Genomic DNA, 24,644 nt, shown 5'->3' with positions numbered 1-24,644 from the left:
GGTCTCAAACGACGAAGAGGAAGCAAATGCAAAACATTTTGCACCCAAAGTCAGGCATACACTCACACAAAAACACCTCAGACATGGTTTAACAGACCGAGGAGGTACAGTGATTATTATAGAGGCACACGAAGATTATCAAACAGATGTGTTCTATTCTTGGGTTACATCCCCAGCAGCAAATGCAACAACTCAGACTTTTTATTCTTACATACATAAAAAAGTCCCAGCAGTCTACACTCCTTTTGAGGAGATTAAGATTCTGCTCACTAACCAGGACTACAATTTCTGGTTTAATGGCGCCCTACAACAAATAAATAAAACAAGGCTCGGTCCACTAGGTAGACCAGGAGCTACATGGCCGACATTAACCGGCTACACACCACTTCCTGACATTGATATAATGCCACAAGATACACTGCTCTTACAACACAAAGAGTTGGTAAAACTCTTAGAGCCAAGACGCAACTCGTCATGAGGACACTTGGTGTCCAGCCCACAGTAGCTACAAATAATACAGCTCCTACACAGAGCACCGCTACTAAAATCACTCCACAAAACTTACACACAGTAATGGGTAAACTGCCCACGAAACGTGAACAGATTCCTTTCTGGGTAGCTCAGAAAAGCACCCAGTTAGAAGCAGTATTTCTAAATACCACACCATTTGAAAGCATATAATGCTAACACTCTGCTTGCCCATAGGGATAACACCACAGTTAGAGGACTGCACCAATTGGGGTACAGTCTTTGCTGCCATATATACCAGAACTCATGGTATTCCATCCTTAGCAGTAATTCCAGATGTCTTACTACAGATACAGAACAAGTATGGAGCTGAACCAGCTCTGAGCTTAGGTATGAAATTACTAGGTAATTATGACCAGCTATCAACAATAATACTAGCTAACATTAAAGGGGAAGCAGCTTTAGTGGCGATCCGCCAACACCTAAGAGAGGTCAGTCTTATAGACCAACCACAAGAACTTCCCAAAATAATTAAAACAGCATATGCAGAACTGTGAAGGGACAGATTGGGCGGAGAAGCTTTTAAAAATCACAGCTAATGGGCAGTCCTGAGAAGGACACTTCTAAGCAGACACATACTTCTTCTAAAGAAGAAGTGGGAAAATAATTTAAAAAAAAAAAACATTTTTCAGAAAAGATTCTTAGTCCCAAGGTAGGTCTCCTCAACAGGAGCCCTCTGCAAAGAGGTATAACCTTTGGAATAGGGATAATATTAGGAAAACTGCAGTGCTTAATTTGTAAAAAAAATAAATAAATAAAAAAGTAGTACCGGGGCTCTCGACAGGAGGACACTAGAGCATGCACCATCCATTGCCCCTGGCAGCACTGCCAATGACAACACCAACACACTACTAATCATCACACTCTTAAAAATGTGACAATTCATAATATTACAGGCCCCCAAAGCTGTAAGAATGGTTTTGAAGGCAAATACTACTAATTGCAAATTTAAATAATGAACAGAAGTTGTTGTGCTTGTACCTAAATTGGCAGACATCACTACCATGTGGCAGACAGTCATAAGCCCCGGCACAAATTAAGCACTGGAAACCTGACAGGTATCAGGATACTGATACACATTCCTCCCGATAAACAACAAAGGGAGAGAAGGAAAGTCAGCACACAATGATGAGCGCAAGCAGTCCAGGGACAAGCACGCTCAGGACTCTTCTGAAACAGAAGACAAGCCACACCTCAATTTAAAAAATAAAAAATTATAATAAAAAGAAGAAAGTTGCAGGTCTCAAAGTTAGACTTGCACAGAATCCTAAGGACTCAACCTCTGAACGGGGATTGGGCTCAGACAATGCTAAAGCAGAGCAGCAGAAGTAACAATAGCTCACCAGAACCTGAAGGAATTTCTGGACAGCAAAATTTAATGATTACATCGCCCTGTAAACACCAGACAGAAGGGTGAGCGTCCCACAAAAGTTATATGAAATAACACTCCGCATGGAGGAGGACGAACACAGGAAGGTAAAAGGTCTCTTTGCGAAGAACCTATAGTCTGATTTTGACATACTGTAAGCAGAATAAGATTAGCAGCCAGCATTCGTCAGGGAGCGCCCAAAGGGAGAAAGTATATTTTTCCTGAATTTTTTCAACCATGTACCCTGTTCACCTTAGACATAAATATGCACAGGAGTGGGCAGTAGCCCAGGCTCCAGCATTGTATACAAATCACACTGGATGGGATGAGGACTCAACCCACCATGTGATCCTGTTAATAGTTTCACTGCATGCTCAAAGACAATATCCTATTAAGCAAGAAGCTAAAATACAGGTCAGTTAGATCATAGATCATCCTGAATCCAAGGGGATCATTTGAAAATGCACTTCACAAATGAACAAACCCTTGCATCACTTATCAAAACCTGATAATACATTTAGTCTGGTTTTCATTTACAGACACTTGAACACTTGCACAAAGACACATGCTGTCCAACTTGCAGATAGTGCCGCATTAATGAATAACATTATGCGGGAGAAAATACAAATCAACATTTGTTATCTCAAATGGATGTTTCTGTCAAACTTTAGCACCTGAAAACAGGTACCTAACAGCATTTAGAATATTAGAGTCCCAGAGACAATGTTTTGTCATCTCCCCCGTGGGTATAAGAACAGCTCAGGGGTATTTTCTGAAAGAATTACTGAATTGCTAAAGCACTTTGATGAAGAAGTGTTGTCCTATATTCTGTGATATTTATCTAAACGGACAACCTTATGGGGAAACACTTGACCAGGATAAGCACCATTATTATGGGATTGCCCTCTGGGGGCTACAAATTTAATTTTGAGAAAATCAGCAATTGCCCACCTCAGTGTCCTATTTTTGGGATAAGAGTTTTCAAGTGAAGGCAAAAGCCTGGCAGCTAACTTTTTAGAAAAATGTGCGCTGCTCCAGCCTCCAAATACATTAAACAACATCCAATCAGTTCTGGGATTCCAAGATTTGACAGAACATACATTTTTTGATTTCACAAAGAGAGTAAAACTTTTCTACGACATTTTTCAAACATGACTTTTCAGTCAAACACTGGAAATAAGAACACACCAATATTCTTTGTTCACACCAGGAAGATATTATTGCTTCCAAATACATACACAGACGTGTAAACTAGCACCACTTGGTACTCAGTATCATTTTGGGTCAATTTGGGTACATTTATTTTAACTTTTAATAAAGGTGAAACTGTACCATTCACATACGATTCTCATCTGTACACAAACACTGAAATTAGTTTTAATTCAACAGAAAAATAAATAAATTCTGACAACCATTCAGGCTGTAGCAAAAGAAAGAGCACTGGCTAAGGGGAAGAGGCATGATTGTTGTCACCCCAGTATATGGGCTAGCATTCCTAATGCCAAAGCCTTACATCCAGAATGGATACAAAGAGCTATCTCTTCTGCTGCATCAGACTTTGAATGCAGACTTGATTCAAGTTCAAAAACACAGGCATTCCTGCAATATGAAAAAGAACACCATCTACCAAATGAAATCTTGCCTCTAGATCAGTATGAATTTTAAAAATCTACACTGATGGGTCTGCCCCACCAGCCGCTTTTGTTAAAGATCAGATGCTGGATGGCAAGTTCCGTCCTCATTGCACCAAAACAAACTACCTCTAGGTAATAGCACGGCTTGGTTGGCAGCTTTTAAAGCCCTGATACTTGCACCTTTAAACACGGATCGAGAATTACCCACACTCATTGTGTGTGATTCCTTTTACTGTGTGCAATGATATAATAAATATTTACACCATTGGGAACAAAATGGGTTTAAAGATGAAACAAGGTGGCACAATTAAAATACAAAATTATGGGAACAGGTAGTGGAGTTGAGAAACGACCTACCAAAAACTCACGTGATTAACACACTGAGTCATCAACGTGATGGCGTGCACGTTGAAGGGAATTCATTGGCTGTTGAAGCCACATGGGGGAGCTGTTCACACAGCTTCCATAGCTGCCCACACTCGTCCAACAACGAGAATAGACGGTTAGAATATGGTGGCTGTAATTGCTTCACGCAAAAGCAGCAAAGCAGTGCCTAAAATTTCCACTCAAATTCTCATACAAATTAGATGCAAACAACATTCCATATGCTCAGATTCCTGGAGTGGGGGATAGAGTATTTTCAAAATATGGATAGTAGGCAGGAATTAATCATTTAAAGCACACAATGGCTTGGGCTCCGCGCATTCAGGGGTAATAGCTACTATTTCTTCATTGCAACAGTGCTATTGGTGGCCTGGGATCAGAAGACAGACTATTGGCTTTGTCTTGAACTGCAACATCAGTAAACAAATGCCAGGCTACACCATCACAACACCCGCGCAGGTCCCATTGCTAGACAGCCTCAGACTGTCCACTTGATCGTGTCGTGTAAAGGACCACTGCGGCCCCTCACATTTTGAGGTGGCTTTAAAATATATCTTAGTGGCAGTGGGTCCTTGCTCAAGTTTCCTATAAGTATGGCCTCAATCTTTGGCTGACGCTCAAAACTGTTATAGAAAGATTTGCGAGTCCACAACAGGAGATAAGCAATCAACGTTACACCCTGACTGTGGCCCCACACTTGGCTCTCGAGCCTACTGAGAGGCCATGGAAGGGATGGACGTAGTATTGCTGTACTCCTCTCCAACGCCATCCTGAGGGAATTAAGGTAGAGGAGAGGAAGGACTGGGGCATAGAGCAATCCTTAACAGCTAGGGTATTAGGCGGGGTATTAGTGGGGTCAAACACTTATATGGATTCAGGGGGAAATACACACTCAGCCAAGAAGCTCTCTAGGAGGTGTCACCTCATTTACAAAAATGGGAACCTGATCATACATGTGAAGGCACAGTGGCGGATGAAAACCATTCTGTATCTATGATCGTTTGGCTGTTTTACAGGAACTAAAGGAAACAAACAAACAAACAAAGATTCTGTCAAAATGAAACAGGCCGCCACTGGGAAGTCGAGGTAATCACAGCAAGTCCTGTCTAAATCCAAAAGTCATGGATCTGGGCAGAGAGAGAAAAAGATCGCGGACACAAAGGAATTTGGGCCCTCATACAGAAATACATGTGCCACTCCTTAAAGTGAAAGGAACAAGAACTGAACTTTTGCCGTATCCTGCCGTGATAAAAACACCAGATTAATTTCAAATGAAAGAATCAACCAAAACCTATGTGGCCAATACTGAGCAGTAGGCCTCGTGAATTCCACAATAGTAGACGTCCCTCTCACTACTATTCCAGAAATTCAAACTGAAAGGCTCATCAGGTTTGAGCAATCAAATCCATGGAGTGGGGGACTATGCAACAATGCAATGGAACCAGTTCTCCTTGAACCAACCTTTCAAATAAAAAATAAAAATCAAGACTACACTCAAGTTGCAATTTGGCCAAAAACAAATGTGTACACCAACGTTTTTTCAACAAAAGCATCTATTAATAAAAGCTTCTACGTTTTCTCAACAAAAACATCAAATAAAAAAGGCTTCAATGTTTTTCAATAGAAGCATCAATTAATAAAAGCTTCAACATTTTTCAACAAAAACATCAAATAATAAATGCTTCAACGTTTTTCAACAAAAACATCAAATAATAAATTTTTCAAAGTTTTTCAACAACAGCATCAAATAATAAAAGCTTCAAAGTTTTTCAACAAAAACATCAAATAATAACTTCAACATCTGAACGTTTTTTAAGCAAAGACATCAACTATTAACTTCAACATTTCAAGGTTTTCAACAAAAACAGCAGAAATAACTTCAAATAAATACGATGCAATTTCAACAATTGAACTTACAGATACTGGCTATTTCATTACCTGTGATACGTTTTCCATGGCTCCACGTGAACAGGAAGTGACAGCCAGCCCAAAAACAAACAACAAACATACAAGTACGAACTTTTGAACCTTTTCCTTTCCAAAAGATATAGACCTGGCTTCACCCTGAGTAGAACTATGTGGTATTTCTGGGTTCATCTTTTTCTGTTTCTGGCTTTGCTTAGAGCTAGCTTTTAGTATGACTCTTAGTGGACACTTTCTACAACACAGGATCAACATAAAACTGAAGCCACGTCCATTTTCAATTCAAATGCAAAAGAGACTTATAAATGTATTCGACCTGAACAAACCTTTATATTCTAAATGACGTACTTAATCATCCAGTTTTTAATTCTGATTAATGTATTTTGAACTTTCATTCATTTTCATTTCTTTTTATCATGCATTCAGTGATGTAATTACCTTCAGTACATTTTCTGAAAATTGGGTTACTGATACAGTGTATAATATGCTGTCTGTTTTGGGAATAATTGCTACATTTTCAGAACATGAAATGTTAGAGATTTATTCATATTGCAACGCTTTATACCTGTTACCTTCATTAAGGTTATCAACTCCTACAGAATTGAAATGCATCTAGAAATGTGGTTGTTTAAACACCAGTAGGAACGTTGCCAAACACCACCATACATACATCAGCAGGGGCAACATTAGATGCTATTTACAACACAACAGGACAGACCCAGTTAGGAAAATATGGGTGGTTTGGCCTTTTGACACAAATACCTGTCACGGAAATGATTCCTGAACGTCACCAAGGGACTCAGTATACATAGGCTAGACCTACGTTATGTACAGATAACATCCAGAGGTAGTGAAATCCTACAGTGTAGGGAAGCTGTGTCTTTAAAAAAAAAAAAAAGGCCCCAACACTGACAGTAGTAAAAACGAAAGTTTCCTTTGTAAAATTCAATGCTTAAGGCAATCTGAAAACCATGCTTTTGCAGCACCTTTTATTTTTCATTTTAAATCAGCTAAAGAAATATTTATTTCTTTTTTGCAAAATAGCACTTTTAAATACAGGCTGCCCCTTTTTCCTTTTTGATAAATTTGGTCTTTCACATACAAGCAGTGTGATACACCTTGGGAATACCTCGAACAGGAACTATGCTTCTCATGGTTTCTAATATTTAAAAGAACAGTCTGAAAAGACTGCAACGTACCTCTTCCAAAGGAAAACGCCAGTGGCAATTACCACCATGCAGGGTCTGCTGAAGTCCCATGCTTGGCTGTCCCCCAAGCGTATTCCCATCAACCCAAAGCATTCCTTGCAAATCCAGTGGGTGCCTTGTGCTTCGTTTAGCAACACCAAGGTATGGATTGGGACCTCATCGGCGAATATGGCTGAAGGTGAGGTACGAGTAATTCCAGGCACACAGGTACAATCTTCAGCACTGGCTGCCTCAGAACAAGCAACTGGCAGCACTATCTTTCTGTGCTTCCACAACGACTATGCGAGGTATTAAAAAGGTCTGTTCACTGCAGCAAATGGCTACGATAAATGTTGTGACTACCAGCACTTTTTATCTCTAGTTCTTCAAAACATGTCCTGAAACACATTTTTTCTGTTATTGTTTCAACTTTCACCGAGTGCTTAGGAGCCTTCCCTCTAAATTGACTTTTTTAAAGAAAGCATGGTCTTCTGAAAAAAGCATGAAGGTTTTCAATTTTATAAACAGAAACTTTTATAAGTAACTACTTACTCTAAAGGGTATATATATTTTTTAATGACACTATAGATTTTTTCTGTCACCACAGAGTCTATAGTAATTTTACATATTTTAACAGCTGCTATTTTTTTTTCAGATCATAAAACTCTCATGCAACTACCTGCCAATTATATGCAAATGCCTATTTTAGTCACGTAGTTTGCTTTTCATGGGTTATTAACTCTTGTCCATAGATTGGAGTGGGTGTTATGAGTGAAATTGAGGCCCTACATAGGTACCCTGTCTCAGAGGCACAAATCCTTTGTATTACTGAAACAGGCAGGCCCTTTGACCTAGATTAGCCCTCATTTCACAATAACGAGCAACAGAGAGGATGTCCCCTTATCTGAACACTGTGTGCTCTGTGCGCAGAAGACGCTCCATCCTAAATACGTAATCTCCATGTTCAACAGTGACTAACCTATGTCACAATAAATTCTTGGAAATTCCTCTGACACATCTTCCTGTGAGACATCTTCCTCTGACCACCATACGTCAATCCAAAGACACCGATCAAGTATAAGTATACCTCCCTTTGCCCAAGCAAACCAAAGGAGACAGAGACTTCCAGGCCGACACCCTGCCCGAGGCGCTGCAACCTGCGTCATGCCACAGCTCCAGCTGGCAGAGGTCCATCACCCATCTGTGGGTGTCCAGCTCAAGATCAGGATGAAGTCCCACTAAGGTAAAGGGGTTAGACTAACTCCTAGGGGGATTCTTGGCTCTCTAAAGACCTACACACATGCTAGGTACACTTAGGTACATCTAGTTAGGCATCATAGGAGTATAGGCTTTATCTTAATGCATTCTGTATTTCATTATTGCAAAATGGTATAACTATACAAAGCCTTTTTATTTAACTGCACTGCTGGCCATAATTCTCTGCTACTGTTCAACAGTTGTCGCAGCATATATAACCAGTACTAGAAGAACAACTGTGCAATAAATTTTATTGTAAACACACCCGACTGTTTCTTCTATGTACTTCTCTGAGATGAGTGACTGAATGAAAAGTAGTATATTGTTTCCATGATCCTGAGGGATGTGGGTTTTATGTTATGTGGTTGCCAGAAGCTATTCCCTTCCCTTCTTGTCTTCAAGAAGTTTCTAGTGGCCTCTGAGCTAGCTGGTACACAGTAATTAAGTTTAATATACATAATAGGGCATACAGACCTCAGTCCTATGCCAAGCCTATCGTGTATGTTATTCCAATGCGCAGAACCTACAAGGGATATAGAAACTACACTACAGCCTCACCAGTCCTGGTAAGAGTAGCCTCACTAGTCCTGGTAGGAGTAACCCCACCAGTCCTGCTAAGAGTAGCCCCACCAGACCTGGTACGAGTTGCCCCAACAGTCCTGGTAAGAGTAGCCTCACCATTCCTGGTAAGAGTAGCCCCGCCAGTCCTGGTAAGAGTAGCCCGCCAGTCCTGGTAATAGTAGCCCAGCTAGTCCTGGTAAGAGTAGCCCAAACAGACCTGGTAAGAGAAGCCTCACCAGTCCTGGTAAGAATAACGCCATCAGTCCTGGTAAGAATGACCCCACCAGACCTGGTAAGAGTAGCCTCATCAGTCCTTGTTAGAGTAGCCCCACCAATCCTGGTAAGAGTAGCCCCACCAGTCCTTGTAAGAGTAGCCTCACCAGTCCAGGTCAGAGTAGCCTCGCCAGTCCTGGTAAGAGTAGCCCCGCCAGTCCTTGCAAGAGCAGCCCCACCAGTCCTGGTAAGAGTAGCCCCGCCAGTCCTGGCAAGAGTAACCCTGCCAGTCCTGGCAAGAGAAGCCCACCCAGTCATGTTAAGAGTAGCCCCGCCAGTCCTGGTAAGAGTAGCCCCGCCAGTCCTGGTAAGAGTAGCCCCAACAGTCCTGGTAAGAGTAGCCTCACCAAACCTGGTAAGAGTAGCCTCACCAGTCCTGGTAAAAGTAACCCCATCAGTCCTGGTAAGATTAGACTCATCAGTCCTTGTTAGAGTTAGCCCCACCAATCCTGGTAAGAGCAGCCTCACCAGTCCTGGTAAGAGTAGCGTCACCAGTCCTGGTAGGAGTAACCCCACCGGCCCTTGTAAGAGTAGCCTCAACAGAGTAGCCTCACCAGTCCTGGTGAGAGTAGCCTAACCAGTCCTGGTAAGAGTAGCCCCACCAGTCCTGATAAGAATAACCCAACCAGTGCTGGTAAGAGTAGACTCACCAGTCCTTGTAAGAGTAGTCTCACCAGTCCTGGTAAGAGTAACCCCTCCGGCCCTTGTAAGAGTAGCCTCACCAGAGTAGCCTCACCAGTCCTAGTAAGATTAGCCAGACCAGTCCTGGTAATAGTAGCCTCACCAGTCCTGGTAAGAGTAACCCAACCAGTCCTGGTAAGAGTAGCCTCACCAGTCCTTGTAAGAGTAGCCCCGCCAGTCCTGGCAAGAGTAGCCCCACCAGTCCTTAAAGAGTAGCTCCGCCAGTCGTGGTAAGAGTAGTACCGCAAGTCCTGGTAAGAGTAGCCTCACAAGTCCTAGTAAGAGTAGCCTCACCAGTCCTGGTAGGAGTAACCCCACCAGTCCTGGTAAGAGTAGCCTCACCAGTCCTGGTAGGAGTAACCCTCATCAGTCCTGGTTAGAGTAGCCCCAACAGTCCTGGTAAGAGTAGCCTCACCAGTCCTGGTAAGAGTAGCCTCACCAGTCCTGGTAGGAGTAACCCCACCAGTCCTCCTAAGAGTAGCCCCACCTGTCTTGGTACGAGTAGCCTCATCAGTCCTTGTTAAAGTAGCCTCACCAGTCCTGGTAAAAGTAACCCCATCAGTCCTGGTAAGAGTAGCCCCACCTGGTAAGAGTAGCCTCATCAGTCTTTGTTAGAGTAGCCCCACCAATCCTGATAAGAGTAGCCTCACCAGTTCATGTAAGAGTAGCCCCGCCAGTCCTGGTTAGAGTAGCCCCGGCAGTCCTGGTAAGAGTAGCCCTGCCAGTCCTTGCAAGAGTAGCCCCGACAGTCGCAGTAAGAGTAGCCCTGCTAGTCCTGGTAAGAGTAGCCCCGCCAGTCCGGGTAAGAGTAGCTCCAACAGTCCTGGTAAGAGTAGCTTCAACACTCCTGGTAAGAGTAGCCTCACCAGTACTGGTAAGAGTAGCCTCACTAGTCCTGGTAGGAGTAACCCCACCAGTCCTGCTAAGAGTAGCCCCACCAGACCTGGTAAGAGTCGCCACATCAGTCCTTGTTAGAGTAGCCCCACCAATCCTGGTAAGAGTAGCCCCAACAGTCCTGGTAAGAGTAGCCTCACCAGTCCTGGTAAGAGTAGCCCTGCCAGTTCTGGTAAGAGTAGCCCCGCCAGTCCTGGTAAGAGTAGCCCAGCCAGTCATGGTAAGAGTAGCCCCAACAGTAATGGAAAGAGTATCCTCACCAGTCCTGGTAGGAGTAACCCCACCGGCCCTTGTAAGAGTAGCCTCAACAGAGTAGCCTCACCAGTCCTGGTGAGAGTAGCCTCACCAGTCCTGGTAAGAGTAGCCCCACCAGTCCTGATAAGAATAACCCAACCAGTGCTGGTAAGAGTAGACTCACCAGTCCTTGTAAGAGTAGTCTCACCAGTCCTGGTAAGAGTAACCCCTCCGGCCCTTGTAAGAGTAGCCTCACCAGAGTAGCCTCACCAGTCCTAGTAAGATTAGCCAGACCAGTCCTGGTAATAGTAGCCTCACCAGTCCTGGTAAGAGTAACCCAACCAGTCCTGGTAAGAGTAGCCTCACCAGTCCTTGTAAGAGTAGCCCCGCCAGTCCTGGCAAGAGTAGCCCCACCAGTCCTTAAAGAGTAGCTCCGCCAGTCGTGGTAAGAGTAGTACCGCAAGTCCTGGTAAGAGTAGCCTCACAAGTCCTAGTAAGAGTAGCCTCACCAGTCCTGGTAGGAGTAACCCCACCAGTCCTGGTAAGAGTAGCCTCACCAGTCCTGGTAGGAGTAACCCTCATCAGTCCTGGTTAGAGTAGCCCCAACAGTCCTGGTAAGAGTAGCCTCACCAGTCCTGGTAAGAGTAGCCTCACCAGTCCTGGTAGGAGTAACCCCACCAGTCCTCCTAAGAGTAGCCCCACCTGTCTTGGTACGAGTAGCCTCATCAGTCCTTGTTAAAGTAGCCTCACCAGTCCTGGTAAAAGTAACCCCATCAGTCCTGGTAAGAGTAGCCCCACCTGGTAAGAGTAGCCTCATCAGTCTTTGTTAGAGTAGCCCCACCAATCCTGATAAGAGTAGCCTCACCAGTCCATGTAAGAGTAGCCCCGCCAGTCCTGGTTAGAGTAGCCCCGGCAGTCCTGGTAAGAGTAGCCCTGCCAGTCCTTGCAAGAGTAGCCCCGACAGTCGCAGTAAGAGTAGCCCTGCTAGTCCTGGTAAGAGTAGCCCCGCCAGTCCGGGTAAGAGTAGCTCCAACAGTCCTGGTAAGAGTAGCTTCAACACTCCTGGTAAGAGTAGCCTCACCAGTACTGGTAAGAGTAGCCTCACTAGTCCTGGTAGGAGTAACCCCACCAGTCCTGCTAAGAGTAGCCCCACCAGACCTGGTAAGAGTCGCCACATCAGTCCTTGTTAGAGTAGCTCCACCAATCCTGGTAAGAGTAGCCCCAACAGTCCTGGTAAGAGTAGCCTCACCATTCCTGGTAAGAGTAGCCCTGCCAGTTCTGGTAAGAGTAGCCCCGCCAGTCCTGGTAAGAGTAGCCCAGCCAGTCATGGTAAGAGTAGCCCCAACAGTCCTGGAAAGAGTATCCTCACCAGTCCTGGTAAGAATAACCCCACCAGTCCTGGTTAGACTAGCCCCACCAGTCCCGGTAAGAGTAGCCTCATCAGTCCTTGTTAGAGTAGCCCCACCAATCCAGGTAAGAGTAGCCTCACCAGTCCTTGTAAGAGTAGCCTCACCAGTCCAGGTAAGAGTAGCCTCACCAGTCCAGGTAAGAGTAGCCTCACCAGTCCTGGTAGGAGTAACCCCACCAGTCCTGGTAAGAGTAGCCTCACCACTCCTGGTAGTAGTAACCCTCATCAGTCCTGGTTATAGTAGGCCCAACAGTCCTGGTAAGAGTAGCCTCACCAGTCCTGGTAGGAGTAACCCCACCATTCCTGCTAAGAGTAGCCCCACCTATCTTGGTACGAGTAGCCTCATCAGTCCTTGTTAGAGTAGACCCACCAATCCTGGTAAGAGTAGCCCCAACAGTCCTGGTAAGAGTAGACTCACCAGTCCTGGTAAGAGTAGCCTCACCAGTCCTGGTAAAAGTAACCCCATCAGTCCTGGTAAGAGTAGCCCCACAAGTCCTGGTAAGAGTAGCCTCATCAGTCCTTGTTAGAGTAGGCCCACCAATCCTGGTAAGAGGAGCCTCACCACTCCTTGTAAGAGTAGTCTCACCAGTCCTTGTAAGAGTAGCCCCGCCAGTCCTGGTCAGAGTAGCCCCGCCAGTCCTGGTAAGAGTAGCCCTGCCAGTCCTGATAAGAGTAGCCCCACCAGTCCCTGCAATAGTAGCCCTGCCAGTCGCGGTAAGAGTAGCCCTGCCATTCCTGGTAAGAGTAGCCCCGCCAGTCCTGGTAAGAGTAGCTCCAACAGTCCTGGTAAGAGTAGCCCCAACACTCCTGGTAAGAGTAGCCTCACCAGTCCTAGTAAGAGTAGCCTCACTAGTCCTGGTAGGAGTAACCCCACCAGTCCTGCTAAGAGTAGCCCCACCAGACCTGGTAAGCGTAGCCTCATCAGTCCTTGTTAGAGTAGCCCCACCAATCCTGGTAAGAGTTGCCCCAACAGTCCTGGTAAGAGTAGCCTCACCATTCCTGGTAAGAGTAGCCCCGCCAGTCCTGGTAAGAGTAGCCCGCCAGTCCTGGTAATAGTAGCCCAGCTAGTCCTGGTAAGAGTAGCCCAAACAGACCTGGTAAGAGAAGCCTCACCAGTCCTGGTAAGAATAACGCCATCAGTCCTGGTAAGAATGACCCCACCAGACCTGGTAAGAGTAGCCTCATCAGTCCTTGTTAGAGTAGCCCCACCAATCCTGGTAAGAGTAGCCCCACCAGTCCTTGTAAGAGTAGCCTCACCAGTCCAGGTCAGAGTAGCCTCGCCAGTCCTGGTAAGAGTAGCCCCGCAGTCCTTGCAAGAGCAGCCCCACCAGTCCTGGTAAGAGTAGCCCCGCCAGTCCTGGTAAGAGTAACCCTGCCAGTCCTGGCAAGAGTAGCTCACCCAGTCGTGTTAAGAGTAGCCCAGCCAGTCCTGGTAAGAGTAGCCCCACCAGTGCTGGTAAGAGTAGCCCCAAAAGTCCTGGTAAGAGTAGCCTCACCAGTCCTGGTAAGAGTAGCCTCACCAGTCCTGGTAAAAGTAACCCCATCAGTCCTTGTATGAGTAGCCCCACCTTTCCTGGTAAGATTAGAGTCATCAGTCCTTGTTAGAGTAGCCCCACCAATCCTGGTTCGAGTAGCCTCACCAGTCCCTGTAGGAGTAGCCTCACCAGTCCTGGTAAGAGTAACCCCACCGGCCCTTGTAAGAGTAGCCTCACCAGAGTAGCCTCACCAGTCCTGGTGAGAGTAGCCTCACCAGTCCTGGTAAGAGTAGCCCCACCAGTCCTGGTAAGAGTAACCCAACCAGTGCTGGTAAGAGTAGACTCACCAGTCCTTGTAAGAGTAGACTCACCAGTCCTAGTAAGAGTAACCCCTCCGGCCCTTGTAAGAGTAGCCTCACCAGAGTAGCCTCACCAGTCCTGGTAAGATTAGCCTCACCAGTCCTGGTAAGAGTAGCCTCACCAGCCCTGGTAAGAGTAACCCAACCAGTCCTGGTAAGAGTAGCCTCACCAGTCCTTGTAAGAGTAGCCCCGCCAGTCCTGGTTAGAGTAGCCCTGCCAGTCCTGCTAAGAGTAGCCCTGCCAGTCCTGGCAAGAGTAGTCCCACCAGTCCTTGCAAGAGTAGCTCCGCCAGTCGTGGTAAGAGTAGCCCCGCCAGTCCTGGTAAGAGTAGCCTCACCAGTGCTGGTAAGAGTAGCCTCACCAGTCCTGGTAGGAGTAACCCCACCAGTCCTGGTAAGAGTAGCCTCACCAGTCCTGGTAGGAGTAACCCTCATCAGTCCTGGTTAGAGTAGCCCCAACAGTTCTGGTAAGAGTAGCCTCACCAGTCCTGGTAAGAGTAGCCTCACCAGTCCTGGTAGGAGTAACCCCACCAGTCCTGCTAAGAGTAGCTCCACCTGTCTTGGTACGAGTAGCCTCATCAGTCCTTGTTAGAGTAGACCCACCAATCCTGGTAAGAGTAGCCCCAACAGTCCTGGTAAGAGTAGACTCACCAGTCCTGGTAAAAGTAGCCTCACCTGTCCTGGTAAAAGTAACCCCATCAGTCCTGGTAAGAGTAGCCCCACCAGTCCTGGTAAGAGTAGCCTCATCAGTCTTTGTTAGAGTAGCCCCACCAATCCTGATAAGAGTAGCCTCACCAGTCCATGTAAGAGTAGCCCCGCCAGTCCTGGTTAGAGTAGCCCCGCCAGTCCTGGTAAGAGTAGCCCTGCCAGTCCTGATAAGAGTAGCCCCACCAGTCCTTGCAAGAGTAGCCCCGACAGTCGCGGTAAGAGTAGCCCTGCTAGTCCTGGTAAGAGTAGCCCCGCCAGTCCGGGTAAGAGTAGCTCCAACAGTCCTGGTAAGAGTAGCCCCAACACTTCTGGTAGGAGTAGCCTCACCAGTACTGGTAAGAGTAGCCTCACTAGTCCTGGTAGGAGTAACCCCACCAGTCCTGCTAACAGTAACCGCACCAGACCTGGTAAGAGTCGCCTCATCAGTCCTTGTTAGAGTAGCCCCACTAATCCTGGTAAGAGTAGCCCCAACAGTCCTGGTAAGAGTAGCCTCACCAGTCCTGGTAAGAGTAGCCCTGCCAGTACCGGTAAGAGTAGCCCCGCCAGTCCTGGTAAGAATAGCCCAGCCAGTCATGGTAAGAGAAGCCCCACCAGTCCTGGTAAGAGTAGCCCCAACAGTCCTGGTAAGAGTAGCCTCACCAGTCCTGGTAAGAGTAGCCTCACCAGTCCTTGTAAAAGTAACCCCATCAGTCCTGGTAAGAGTAGCCCCACCGGTCCGGGTGAGAGTAGCCTCATCAGTCCTGGTAAGAGTAGCCTCACCAGTCCTTGTAAAAGTAACCCCATCAGTCCTGGTAAGAGTAGCCCCGCCAGTCCTGGTAAGAGTAGCCTCACCAGTCCTGGTAGGAGTAACCCCTCCAGTCCTGGTAAGAGTAGCCTCACCAGTCCTGGTAGGAGTAACCCTCATCAGTCCTGGTTAGAGTAGCCCCAGCAGTCCTGGTAAGAGTATTCTCACCAGTCCTGGTAAGAGTAGCCTCACCAGTCCTGGTAGGAGTAACCCCACCAGTCCTGCTAAGAGTAGCACCACCTGTCTTGGTACAAGTAGCCTCATCAGTCCTTGTTAGAGTAGACCCACAAATCCTGGTAAGAGTAGCCCCAACAGTCCTGGTAAGAGTAGACTCACCAGTCCTGGTAAAAGTAGCCTCACCACTCCTGGAAAAAGTAACCCCATCAGTCCTGGTAAGAGTAGCCCCACATGTCCTGGTAAGAGTAGCCTCATCAGTCTTTGTTAGAGTAGCCCCACCAATCCTGGTAAGAGTAGCCTCACCACTCCTTGTAAGAGTAGCCTCACCAGTCCTTGTAAGAGTAGCCCCTTCAGTCCTGGTTAGAGTAGCCCCGCCAGTCCTGGTAAGAGTAGCCCTGCCAGTCCTGATAAGAGTATCCCCACCAGTCCTTGCAAGAGTAGCCCCGACAGTTGCGGTAAGAGTAGCCCTGCTAGTCCTGGTAAGAGTAGCCCCGCCAGTCCTGGTAAGAGTAGCTCCAACAGTCCTGGTAAGAGTAGTCCCAACACTCCTGGTAAGAGTAGCCTCACCAGTCCTGGTAAGAGTAGCCTCACTAGTCCTGGTAAGAGTAACCCCACCAGACCTGCTGTGAGTAGCCCCACCAGACCTGGTAAGAGTAGCCTCATCAGTCCTTGTTAGAGTAGCCCCACTAATCCTGGTAAGAGTAGCCCCAACAGTCCTGGGAAGAGTAGCCTCACCAGTCCTGGTAAGAGTAGCCCCGCCAGTCATGGTAAGAGTAGCCCCGCCAGTCCTGGTAAGAGTAGCCCAGCCAGTCCTGGTAAGAGTAGCCCCAACAGTCCTGGTAAGAGTAGCCTCACCAGTCCTGGTAAGAATAACCCCGCCAGTCCTGGTTAGACTAGCCCCACCAGTCCTGGTAAGAGTAGCCTCATCAGTCCTTGTTAGAGTAGCCCAACCAATCCTGGTAAGAGTAGCCTCACCAGTCCTTGTAAGAGTAGCCTCACCAGTCCAGGTAAGAGTAGCCTCGCCAGTCCTGGTAGGAGTAGCCCCGCCAGTTCTTGCAAGAGCAGCCCCACCGGTCCTGGTAAGAGTAGCCCCGCCAGTCCTGGTAAGAGTAACCCTGCCAGTCCTGGCAAAAGTAGCCCACCCAGTCCTGGTAAGAGTAGCCCCGCCAGTACTGGTAAGCTTAACCCTGCCAGTCCTGGCAAGAGTAACCCCAACAGTCCTGGTAAGAGTAGCCTCACCAGTCCTGGTAAGAGTATCCTCACCAGTCCTGGTAAAAGTAACCCCATCAGTCCTTGTTAGAGTAGCTCCACCAATCCTGGTAAGAGTAGCCTCACCAGTCCTTGTAAGAGTAGACTCACCAGTCCTGGTAAGAGTAACCCCACCGGTCCTTGTAAGAGTAGCCTCACCAGAGTAGCCTCACCAGTCCTGGTAAGAGTAGCCTCACTAGTACTGGTAAGAGTAGCCTCACTAGTCCTGGTAAGCGTAGCCTCACCAGTCCTGGTAAGAGTAACCCAACTGGTCCTGGTAAGAGTAGCCTCACCAGTCCTTGTAAGATTAGCCCCGCCAGTCCTGGTTAGAGTAGCCCTGCCAGTCCTGGTAAGAGTAGCCCCACCAGTCCTTGCAAGAGTAGCTCCGCCAGTCAGGGTAAGAGTAGCCCCGCCAGTCCTGGTAAGAGTAGCCCCGCCAGTCCTGGTAAGAGTAGCCCCGCCAGTCGTGGTAAGAGTAGCCCCGCCAGTCCTGGTAAGAGTAGCTCCAACAGTCCTGGTAAGAGTAGCCCCAACACTCCTGGTAAGAGTAGCCTCACCAGTCCTGGTAAGAGTAGCCATCACCAGTCCTGGTGGGAGTAACCCCACCAGTCCTGCTAAGAGTAACCCCACCAGTCCTGCTAAGAGTAGCCTCATCAGTCCTTGTTAGAGTAGCCCCACCAATCCTGGTAAGAGTAGCCCCAACAGTCCTGGTAAGAGTAGCCTCACCAGTCCGGGTAGGAGTAGCCCCGCCAGTCCTGGTAAGAGTACCCTCGCCAGTCCTGGTAAGAGTAGCCCCTCCTGTCCTGGTAAGACTAGCCCCAACAGTCCTGGTAAGAGAAGCCTCACCAGTCCTGGTAAGAGTAGCCCCAAAAGTCCTGGTAAGACTAGCCCCACCAGTCCAGGTAAGAGTACCCTCACCATTCCTGGTAAGAGTAGCCTCACCAGTCCTTGCAAGAGTAGCCCCACCAGTCCTGGTAAGAGTAGCCCCACCAGTACTGGTAAGAGTAGCCTCACCAGTACTGGTAAGAGTAGCCTCACCAGTCCTGGTAAAAGTAACCCCATTAGTCCTGGAATGAGTAGCCCCACCAGTTCATGTAAGAGTAGCCTCATCAGTCCTTGTTAGAGTAGCCCCACCAATCCTGGTAAGAGGAGCCCAGCCAGTCCTCGTAAAAGTAGCCCCAACAGTCCTAGTAAGAGAAGTCTCACCAGTCCTGGTAAGAGTAGCTTTACCAGTGTAGCCTCTCCTGTCCAGGTAAGAATAGCCTCACCAGTCCTGGTAAGAGTAGCCTCACCAATCCTGGTAAGAGTAGCCTCAACAGTCCTGGTAAGACTAACCCAACCAGCCCTGGTAAGAGTAGCCTCACCAGTCTTGGTTAGAGAAGCCCCACCTGTCCTGGTGAGAGTATCCCTGCCAGTCCTGGTAAGAGTAACCCCACCAGCCCTGCTAAGAGTAGGCTCACCAGCCCTGGTAAGAGTAGCATCACCAGTCCTGGTAAGAGTAGTCTCACCAGTCCTGATAAGAGTAACCCAACCAGTCCTGGTAAGAGTAGCCCCGTTAGTCCTTGTAAGAGTAGCCCCGCCAGTCCAGGTAAGAATAGCCCCGCCAGTCCTGGTAAGAGTAGCCCTGCCAGTCCTGGTAAGAGTAGCCCTGCCAGTCCTGGTAAGAGTAGCCCTGCAAGTCCTGATAAGAGTAGCCCCACCAGTCCCTGCAATAGTAGCCCTGCCAGTCGTGGTAAGAGTAGCCCCGCCATTCATGGTAAGAGTAGCCCCGCCAGTCCTGGTAAGAGTAGCTCCAACAGTCCGGGTAAGAGTAGCCCCAACACTCCTGGTAAGAGTAGCCTCACCAGTCCTGGTAAGAGTAGCCTCACTAGTCCTGGTAGGAGTAACCCCACCAGTCCTGCTAAGAGTAGCCCCACCAGACCTGGTAAGAGTAGCCTCATCAGTCCTTGTTAGAGTAGCCCCACCAATCCTGGTAAGAGTTGCCCCAACAGTCCTGGTAAGAGTAGCCTCACCATTCCTGGTAAGAGTAGCCCCGCCAGTCCTGGTAAGAGTAGCCAGCCAGTCCTAGTAATAGTAGCCCAGCTAGTCCTGGTAAGAGTAGCCCAAACAGACCTGGTAAGAGAAGCCTCACCAGTCCTGGTAAGAATAACGCCATCAGTCCTGGTAAGAATGACCCCACCAGACCTGGTAAGAGTAGCCTCATCAGTCCTTGTTAGAGTAGCCCCACCAATCCTGGTAAGAGTAGCCCCACCAGTCCTTGTAAGAGTAGCCTCACCAGTCCAGGTCAGAGTAGCCTCGCCAGTCCTGGTAAGAGTAGCCCCGCAGTCCTTGCAAGAGCAGCCCCACCAGTCCTGGTAAGAGTAGCCCCGCCAGTCCTGGTAAGAGTAACCCTGCCAGTCCTGGCAAGAGTAGCCCACCCAGTCATGTTAAGAGTAGCCCAGCCAGTCCTGGTAAGAGTAGCCCCACCAGTCCTGGTAAGAGTAGCCCCAACAGTCCTGGTAAGAGTAGCCTCACCAGTCCTGGTAAGAGTAGCCTCACCAGTCCTGGTAAAAGTAACCCCATCAGTCCTTGTATGAGTAGCCCCACCTTTCCTGGTAAGATTAGACTCATCAGTCCTTGTTAGAGTAGCCCCACCAATCCTGGTACGAGAAGCCTCACCAGTCCTTGTAAGAGTAGCCTCACCAGTCCTGGTAAGAGTAACCCCACCGGCCCTTGTAAGAGTAGCCTCACCAGAGTAGCCTCACCAGTCCTGGTGAGAGTAGCCTCACCAGTCCTGGTAAGAGTAGCCCCACCAGTCCTGGTAAGAGTAACCCAACCAGTGCTGGTAAGAGTAGACTCACCAGTCCTTGTAAGAGTAGACTCACCAGTCCTGGTAAGAGTAATCCCTCTGGCCCTTGTAAGAGTAGCCTCACCAGCGTAGCCTCACCAGTCCTGGTAAGATTAGCCTCACCAGTCCTGGTAAGAGTAGCCTCACCAGCCCTGGTAAGAGTAACCCAACCAGTCCTGGTAAGAGTAGCCTCACCAGTCCTTGTAAGAGTAGCCCCGCCAGTCCTGGTTAGAGTAGCCCCGCCAGTCCTGGTAAGAGTATCCCTGCCAGTCCTGGCAAGAGTAGCCCCAGAAGTCCTTGCAAGAGTAGCTCCGCCAGTCGTGGTAAGAGTAGCCCCGCCAGTCCTGGTAAGAGTAGCCTCACCAGTGCTGGTAAGAGTAGCCTCACCAGTCCTAGTAGGAGTAACTCCACCAGTCCTGGTAAGAGTAGCCTCCCCAGTCCTGGTAGGAGTAACCCTCATCAGTCCTGGTTAGAGTAGCCCCAACAGTCCTGGTAAGAGTAGCCTCACCAGTCCTGGTAAGAGTAGCCTCACCAGTCCTGGTAGGAGTAACCCCACCAGTGCTGCTAAGAGTAGCCCCACCTGTCTTGGTACGAGTAGCCTCATCAGTCCTTGTTAGAGTAGACCCACCAATCCTGGTAAGAGTAGCCCCAACAGTCCTGGTAAGAGTAGACTCACCAGTCCTGGTAAAAGTAGCCTCACCAGTCCTGGTAAAAGTAACCCCATCAGTCCTGGTAAGAGTAGCCCCACCAGTCCTGGTAAGAGTAGCCTCATCAGTCTTTGTTAGAGTAGCCCCACCAATCCTGATAAGAGTAGCCTCACCAGTCCATGTAAGAGTAGCCCCGCCAGTCCTGGTTAGAGTAGCCCCGCCAGTCCTGGTAAGAGTAGCCCTGCCAGTCCTGATAAGAGTAGCCCCACCAGTCCTTGCAAGAGTAGCCCTGACAGTCGCGGTAAGAGTAGCCCTGCTAGTCCTGGTAAGAGTAGCCCCGCCAGTCCGGGTAAGAGTAGCTCCAACAGTCCTGGTAAGAGTAGCCCCAACACTCCTGGTAGGAGTAGCCTCACCAGTACTGGTAAGAGTAGCCTCACTAGTCCTGGTAGGAGTAACCCCACCAGTCCTGCTAACAGTAACCCCATCAGACCTGGTAAGAGTCGCCTCATCAGTCCTTGTTAGAGTAGCCCCACTAATCCTGGTAAGAGTAGCCCCAACAGTCCTGGTAAGAGTAGCCTCACCAGTCCTGGTAAGAGTAGCCCTGCCAGTCCTGGTAAGAGTAGCCCCACCAGTCCTGGTAAGAATAGCCCAGCCAGTCATGGTAAGAGTAGCCCCAACAGTCCTGGTAAGAGTATCCTCACCAGTCCTGGTTAGAATAACCCCACCAGTCCTGGTTAGACTAGCCCCACCAGTCCCGGTAAGAATAGCCTCATCAGTCCTTGTTAGAGTAGCCTCACCAGTCCAGGTAAGAGTAGTCTCGCCAGTCCTGGTAAGAGTAGCCCCGCCAGTACTTGCAAGAGCAGCCCCACCAGTCCTGGTAAGAGTCGCCCGCCAGTCCTGGTAAGAGTAACCCTGCTAGTCCTGGTAAGAGTAGCCCACCCAGTCCTGGTAAGAGTAGCCCCGCCAGTCCTGGTAAGAATAGCCCCGCCAGTCCTGGTAAGAGTAGACCCAACAGTCCTGATAAGAGTAGCCTCACCAGTCCTGCTTAGAGTAGCCTCACCAGTCCTTGTAAAAGTAACCCCATCAGTCCTGGTAAGAGTAGCCCCACCGGTCCGGGTGAGAGTAGCCTCATCATTCCTAGTAAGAGTAGACTCACAAGTCCTGGTAAGAGTAGCCCCGCCAGTCCTGGTAAGAGTAGCCTCACCAGTCCTGGTAGGAGTAACCCCACCAGTGCTGGTAAGAGTAGCCTCACCAGTCCTGGTAGGAGTAACCCTTATCAGTCCTGGTTAGAGTAGCCCCAGCAGTCCTGGTAGGAGTATTCTCACCAGTCCTGGTAAGAGTAGCCTTACCAGTCCTGGTAGGAGTAACCCCACCAGTCCTGGTAAGAGTAGCCCCACAAGTCCTGGTAAGAGTAGCCTCATCAGTCCTTGTTAGAGTAGACCCACAAATCCTGGTAAGAGTAGCCTCACCACTCCTTGTAAGAGTAGCCTCACCAGTCCTTGTAAGAGTAGCCCTGCCAGTCCTGGTTAGAGTAGCCCCGCCAGTCCTGGTAAGAGTAGCCCTGCCAGTCCTGATAAGAGTATCCCCACCAGTCCTTGCAAGAGTAGCCCCGACAGTCGCGGTAAGAGTAGCCCTGCTAGTCCTGGTAAGAGTAGCCCCGCCAGTCCTGGTAAGAGTAGCTCCAACAGTCCTGGTAAGAGTAGTCCCAACACTCCTGGTAAGAGTAGCCTCACCAGTCCTGGTAAGAGTAGCCTCACTAGTCCTGGTAGGAGTAACCCCACCAGACCTGCTAAGAGTAGCCCCACCAGACCTGGTAAGAGTAGCCTCATCAGTCCTTGTTAGAGTAGCCCCACTAATCCTGGTAAGAGTAGCCCCAACAGTCCTGGGAAGAGTAGCCTCACCAGTCCTGGTAAGAGTAGCCCCGCCAGTCATGGTAAGAGTAGCCCCGCCAGTCCTGGTAAGAGTAGCCCAGCCAGTCCTGGTAAGAGTAGCCCCAACAGTCCTGGTAAGAGTAGCCTCACCAGTCCTGGTAAGAATAACCCCACCAGTCCTGGTTAGACTAGCCCCACCAGACCTGGTAAGAGTAGCCTCATCAGTCCTTGTTAGAGTAGCCCAACCAATCCTAGTAAGAGTAGCCTCACCAGTCCTTGTAAGAGTAGCCTCACCAGTCCAGGTAAGAGTAGCCTCGCCAGTCCTGGTAAGAGTAGCCCCGCCAGTTCTTGCAAGAGCAGCCCCACCAGTCCTGGTAAGAGTAGCCCTGCCAGTCCTGGTAAGAGTAACCCTGCCAGTCCTGGCAAAAGTAGCCCACCCAGTCCTGGTAAGAGTAGCCCTGCCAGTCCTAGTAAGAGTAGCCCCGCCAGTCCTGGCAAGAGTAACCCCAACAGTCCTGGTAAGAGTAGCCTCACCAGTCCTGGTAAGAGTATCCTCACCAGTCCTGGTAAAAGTAACCCCATCAGTCCTTGTTAGAGTAGCTCCACCAATCCTGGTAAGAGTAGCCTCACCAGTCCTTGTAAGAGTAGACTCACCAGTCCTGGTAAGAGTAAACCAACCGGTCCTGGTAAGAGTAGCCTCACCAGTCCTTGTAAGATTAGCCCCGCCAGTCCTGGTTAGAGTAGCCCTGCCAGTCCTGGTAAGAGTAGCCCCACCAGTCCTTGCAAGAGTAGCTCCGCCAGTCAGGGTAAGAGTAGCCCCGCCAATCCTGGTAAGAGTAGCCCCGCCAGTCCTCGTAAGAGTAGCCCCGCCAGTCGTGGTAAGAGTAGCCCCGCCAGTCCTGGTAAGAGTAGCTCCAACAGTCCTGGTAAGAGTAGCCCCAACACTCCTGGTAAGAGTAGCCTCACCAGTCCTGGTAAAGTATCCTCACCAGTCCTGGTAAAAGTAACCCCATCAGTCCTTGTTAGAGTAGCTCCACCAATCCTGGTAAGAGTAGCCTCACCAGTCCTTGTAAGAGTAGACTCACCAGTCCTGGTAAGAGTAACCCCACCGGTCCTTGTAAGAGTAGCCTCACCAGAGTAGCCTCACCAGTCCTGGTAAGAGTAGCCTCACCAGTCCTGGTAAGAGTAGCCTCACTAGTCCTGGTAAGCGTAGCCTCACCAGTCCTGGTAAGAGTAACCCAACTGGTCCTGGTAAGAGTAGCCTCACCAGTCCTTGTAAGATTAGCCCCGCCAGTCCTGGTTAGAGTAGCCCTGCCAGTCCTGGTAAGAGTAGCCCCACCAGTCCTTGCAAGAGTAGCCCCGCCAGTCCTGGAAAGAGTAGCCCCGCCAGTCCTGGTAAGAGTAGCCCCGCCAGTCCTGGTAAGAGTAGCCCCGCCAGTCGTGGTAGGAGTAGCCCCGCCAGTCCTGGTAAGAGTAGCTCCAACAGTCCTGGTAAGAGTAGCCCCAACACTCCTGGTAAGAGTAGCCTCACCAGTCCTGGTAAGAGTAGCCATCACCAGTCCTGCTAAGAGTAACCCCACCAGTCCTGCTAAGAGTAACCCCACCAGTTCTGCTAAGAGTAGCCTCATCAATCCTTGTTAGAGTAGCCCCACCAATCCTGGTAAGAGTAGCCCCAACAGTCCTGGTAAGAGTAGCCTCACCAGTCCGGGTAAGAGTAGCCCCGCCAGTCCTGGTAAGAGTACCCTCGCCAGTCCTGGTAAGAGTAGCCCCTCCTGTCCTGGTAAGACTAGCCCCAACATTCCTGGTAAGAGAAGCCTCACCAGTCCTGGTAAGAGTAGCCCCACCAGTCCTGGTAAGACTAGCCCCACCAGTCCAGGTAAGAGCACCCTCACCATTCCTGGTAAGAGTAGCCCCGCCAGTCCTTGCAAGAGTAGCCCCACCAGTCCTGGTAAGAGTAGCCCCACCAGTCCTGGTAAGAGTAGCCTCACCAGTCCTGGTAAGAGTAGCCTCACCAGTCCTGGTAAAAGTAACCCCATCAGTCCTGGAATGAGTAGCCCCACCAGTCCATGTAAGAGTAGCCTCATCAGTCCTTGTTAGAGTAGCCCCACCAATCCTGGTAAGAGTAGCCCAGCCAGTCCTTGTAAAAGTAGCCCCAACAGTCCTAGTAAGAGAAGTCTCACCAGTCCTGGTAAGAGTAGCTTTACCAGAGTAGCCT

General features: G+C 49.0%; 1 long non-coding RNA gene across 1 annotated transcript in view; it reads left to right on the top strand.

The window, feature by feature from the left end:
• LOC147701183 (uncharacterized) overlaps positions 1-24,644 on the top strand; it is a 109,098-nt gene that overhangs the window by 12,545 nt on the left and 71,909 nt on the right. Inside the window, exon 2 of the long non-coding RNA XR_015297437.1 lies at positions 4,932-8,268. This is a non-coding gene — a long non-coding RNA (uncharacterized LOC147701183). The remainder of the gene's footprint in view (positions 1-4,931; positions 8,269-24,644) is intronic.

This window comes from Lissotriton vulgaris, chromosome 7, assembly GCF_964263255.1.
Source record: "Lissotriton vulgaris chromosome 7, aLisVul1.2, whole genome shotgun sequence".
NCBI classification, from domain to species: Eukaryota; Metazoa; Chordata; class Amphibia; order Caudata; family Salamandridae; genus Lissotriton; species Lissotriton vulgaris.
Note: the sequence above shows the minus strand (reverse complement) of the source record. Positions and strands in the feature narration are given on the sequence as shown.